Raw genomic sequence first — 6,000 nt, forward strand, 5'->3', positions numbered from 1 at the left:
TTAAGTGTTCAACAAGTGTAAAATTCATTACTTAAATATTAATTTTATCAAGCTAACTTGAAATAAAATGATTTTATTTTATGCATTTTAAGAAAAAAAATATTTGTTATTTTCTTTTTTTTCTCAAGATAAACGTTCCGTGCGAAAAATTAGAGATATACGATCACGTGATTTTAAATTACATATATTTGTAAGTACTAATATATAATAAAATATGTATGTGCAGGTCGGTTGAGGGTTCATCCCTCTCCCGCCCTCCACATATTTTTACAATCAAGGTGGCAACCCCTGATTCCGCAAGGGTAGTACGGGTTTTGGTTTCAGTTTATATAGTATACTTTTAGGCCCTAGTTTGTAGGGTTCTTGTATTCTTTACTGTAACTTGGTTCATTTTGTGATATAAAAATAAACATATGTATCTGCATAAGTCCTTGACTCCTTGTAATTTGTACCGTGACTTAGTTCACGTGGAATCTAAAAATAAAAATAAAAGTAAAATAGTAAAAAAATGCAACCATATGCATTATACAGATCATTTGACGATATTTACAATTATCTTTACACTTTAAATAACTTTGTTTGATGATTGACACATTCCGAATTCCGATTGTTTCATACTGTATATATGCAGTGTTGTGATCAACATCATACATTTGCATAAAATATTATTACCATATTTATTTATACTAATAAAGACGTTTAATAATAAAAAGAAAAAGAAAAAAAAAATATTTACTTTTGTCTTTTCCAATTAGAGAAAATTTAATATAGTAATGGGTCAACGTATTGGTAAAGGTAAAGCATATAGCATAAATATATAATATAAATTAGAATTATTCAAAATTTTTAAACCAAACTTCAATATAATAAAACTAGTTTTGTATAATATCAAGAAACCGAAAGGTAAATATAATATACAGAATAAAGATGAAATACTAAGATTTTTATTTATTAAAAAAATTAATTGTAAATAATCAAATATAATTAAACCAAATTTGCAATATAACAAAACTAGGCACTAAAGAATTTGAGGGGAGTGGCACTGAAGAATTTGAAAGAAGAAGTATTGAGGAATTTGAAGGAAGTAGTACCAAGGAATCTAGAGGTATATCAAACAAGCTGAAATATTAAATTATTATTTATAAAATATCTATAATTATACCTTATATAATATGCAAATATAATTTAGACTAATTATATTATATAAAAATTATATTAAATATTTAGCTCGTAAGTTAATATAATTGAATAATAGCTAATTACTCATTATTTTTTATTGTATTTCATATAACTAAATAATTTATTTAATGATTAATAATTCTATAGTTGGTAAGTTATCAGTTATTTAAATCTTTAATTCTTTGTTTATTTATTTTACATAACATTCAAATAACTAAATTCTTTATTTAAATACTAACTATTTAATAATTAATTATATTACAGATGGTAAGTTACAATATCATATACATTATATTTATTTGTTTAATATTTTATATAATTCAACTAATTATATTCTTAATTTAAAGTTATCAGTTATTTAAATCTTTAATTCTTTGTTTATTTATTTTACATAACATTCAAATAACTAAACTCTTTATTTAAATAACTATTTAATAATTAATTATATTACAGATGGTAAGTTACAATATCATATATATTATATTTATTTGTTTAATATTTTATATAATTCAACTAATTATATTCTTAATTTAAATAACTAGATTGTAAGTAATATATATAATTTACAGTAAATACTTTTATATTATATTTATATCTAACTAATTAATAATCAATAATACTATAGGGTGTAAGTTATATGGTATTGATATTTCTATCATTTATATAATTTAAACTAACTAATTTCTTTATTTAAAAAATTATTTTGTAATTTAGTTGGTAAGTCATAAGTTATTTATTTAATTTTATTATAACATTTGTATATAATTTAAACTAACTAATTTCTTTATTAAAAAAATTATTAAATAATATAGAGAGTAAGTATTTATTTAATTCTATTATTAATTATTTATGTTGTGCGTCAGCTGCCGATTTGCGTCAGATGACGCCGGCCTACATTATCGGCCCAGTATTATAATGCCTTAAGTGGGTTGGCCAGCATTACTACTAGGCAGCCGTCATCTGACGCACAACATTTATATAACATTTACATATAATTTAAACTAACTAATCTTTATATTTAATAGATCGTAAGTTATAAGTTATACTTATTTATACAATATTTAAACTAACTAATTTCTTTATTTAAATAATTGTTAAATAATATAGTTCGTAAGTTATTTATTTAACTTTATTATTACTTGTTATAATATTTACATATAATTTAAACTAACTAATTTCTTTATCCAAAAAATCATTAAATAAAATAGCCCGTAAGTTATTTATTTAATCCTATTATTACTCATTTATATCATAATATTTACAAATAATTTAAACTAACTAATTTCTTTATTTAAAAAATTTTATTTTAGTTGGTGAGTCAAAAGTTATTTATTTAATTATATTGTTACTTATTTTAAAATATATAAACTAATTAGTATCTTTATTTAAAAAATTATTTTGTAATTTATTTTAGTTTGTAAGTCATAATTTATTTGATTCTATTATTACTTATTATTTATATAATATTTATGTATAATTTAAACTAATTAATTTCTTTATTTAATAGATCGTAAGTTACAAGTTATTTATTTAATTCTATTATTACTTATTTATATAATATTTACATATAACTAACTTTTTTATTTAAAAAATTATTAAATAATATAGGGAGTAAGTTATTTATTTAATTCTATTATTTATATAATACTTACGTATAATTAAAACTAACTAATTTCTTTATTAAAAAAAATTATTTTGTAATTTAGTTGGTAAGTCATAAGTTATTTATTTAATTCTATTATTACTTATTTATATAATATTTACATATAATTTAAACTAAATAATTTCTTTATTTAAAAAATTATTAAATAATATAGAGAGTAAGTTATTTATTTAATTCTATTATTACTCATTTATATAATATTTACATATAATTTAACTAACTAGTAATTTCTTTATTTAAAAAATTATTAAATAATTAATATAGGGAGTAAGTTATTTATTTATTTCTATTATTACTTATTTATACAATATTTGCACATAATTTAAACTAATTAATTTCTTTAATTAAAAATTATTAAATAATATAGAGAGTAAGTTATTTATTTAATTCTATTATTATTTTATTTATATAATATTCACATATAATTTAAACTAACTAAATTTCTTATTTAATAGATTGTAAGTTATAAGTCATTTATTTGATTCTATTATTAATTATTTATATAATATTTACATATAATTTAAACTAATTAATTTCTTTATTTAATAGATCGTAAGTATAAGTTATTTATTTAATTCTATTATTACTTATTTATAATATTTACATATAATTTAAACTAACTAATTCCTTTATTTAAAAAATTATTAAATCATAATAGAGCGTAAGTCATTTATTTAATTCTATTATTATTTATTTATATAATATTTATATAATTTAAACTAACTAATTTCTTTATTTAAAAAATTATTTTGTAATTTATTTTAGCTGGTAAGTCATAAGTTATTTATCTAATCCTATTCCTTATTTATATACTAATATATACACATAATTTAAACTAACTAATTTTCTTTATTTAATAGATCGTAAGTTATAAGTTATTTTTATTTAACTTATTTATATAATATTTGAATCTAATTTAAACTAATTAATTTCTTTATTTAAAAAATTGTTAAAATAGAGCGTAAGTTATTTATTTAATTCTATTATTACTTATTATATAATATTTGCATATAATTTAAACTAACAAATTTCTTCATTTAAAAAATTATTAAATAATATAGGGTGTAAGCTATTTATTTAATCCAATTATTACTTATTTATATAATATTTATATATAAATTAAACTAACTAATTTCTTTATTTACAAAATTATTTTGTAATTTATTTTAGTTGGTAAGTCATAAGTTATTATTTTAATTCTATTATTATTTATTTTAGATTATTTACATATAATTTAAATAACTAATTTCTTTATTAAAAAAATTATTAAATAATATAGGGAGTAAGTTATTTATTTAATTTTATTACTAATTACATACAGTTCACCCTCGCTATAGTGAAGCTCATGGGCTGAAGGTTAAGATTAACTATAGTAAGGGATTCGCTATAGCGAAGGTGAACTGTATTAAGAATTATTATTTATATAGAAAATCCGTACCTGAGCTTTTCTTTACTATAGAAAATTATTCACTATATAAAAATTCACTATAGCGAGGGTGAACTGTATAATTTAAACTAACCAATTTCTTTATTTAAAAAAATTATTTTGTAATTTATTTTAGTTGGTAAGTCATAGTATGTTATTCATTCAATTCTATTATTATTTATTTATAAAATATTTACATATAATTTAAATTTTAAACTAACAAATTTCTTTATTTAAAAAATTATTAAATAATATAGGGAGTAAGTTATTCATTTAATTCTATTATTACTTATTTATATAATATTTACATATAATTTAAACTAACTAATTTCTTTATTTAATAGATCGTAAGTTATAAGTTATTTATTTAATTCTATTATCACTTATTTAAATAATATTTATATATAATTTAAACTAAATAATTTCTTTATTTATAAAAATTATTAAATAATATAGAGCGTAAGTTATTTATTTAATTCTGTTATTATTTATTTATATAATATTTACATATAACTACTAATTCTAATTTCTTTATTTAAAAAATTATTTTGTAATTTATTTTAGTCGGTAAATCATAAGTTATACTTATCTATATAATATTTGCATATGATTTATTCTAACTAATTTCTTTATTTAAAAATTATTTTGTAATTTACTTCAGTTGGTGAGTCATAAGTTATTTATTTAATTCTATTATTACTTATTTATTTATATAATATTTACATATGATTTATACTAACTAATTTCTTTATTTAAAAAAATTATTAAATAATATAGGGAGTAAGTTATTTATTTGATCCTTATTTAAATAATACTTATATATAATTTAAACTAACTAATTTCTTTATTTAATAGATCGTAAGTTATATATAATTATTTATTTAATTTATTATATAATATTTACATATAATTTAAACTAATTTCTTTAATTTCTTTATTTAATAGATCGTAAGTTATAAGTTATTTATTTAATTCTATTATTACTAATTTATATAATATTTACATATAACCTAAACTAACTAAATTCATATTTTAAAAATTATTAAATAATATAGGGTGTAAGTTATTTATTTAATTTTATTATTATTTATCTATGTAATATTTACTTATAATTTAAACTAACTAACTTCTTTATTTATTAAATATTATAGGGTGTAAGTTATTTATTATTACTTATTTATATAATATTATATATAATTTAAACTAATTTCTTTAAAAAATTATTTATGATATAGCTTGTAAGATATTTATATTTCTATTGTTATATATTTTAAATAATATTTATTTATTAACTGAATTCTTTCATTAAAAAAATATCTGTTACTTTAGTTGGTAAGTTGTAAATTATAGGTTATTATATATATTTATCAAAAAAAACTAAGACTTATATTACATTAAATTCTTATTTAAATTTAGAGTAAGTAATAATTTATTTTAGTGTAATTATAATAATATAAGCTATAATATAATTTAAATTTATAGATTTGGAAAAAGTGAAAATGCAATTATAGATGATTTTATTCTTAAAAATGGATTAAAATGGATTCCTTATAACACATTTAGAAAAGTTGAATATTTTAATGAAGGAGGATTTGGTACTATATATAAAGCTACTTGGTTAAAGAATAATAAAGATGAAAAAGTAATTCTTAAATGCCATAAGAATTTAAATGAAAATTTAAATGAATTTTTAAAAGAAGTATGATAATATAATATATTATTTTCTATTTTT

This window comes from Rhizophagus irregularis, chromosome 19, assembly GCF_026210795.1.
Source record: "Rhizophagus irregularis chromosome 19, complete sequence".
NCBI lineage: Eukaryota > Fungi > Glomeromycota > Glomeromycetes > Glomerales > Glomeraceae > Rhizophagus > Rhizophagus irregularis.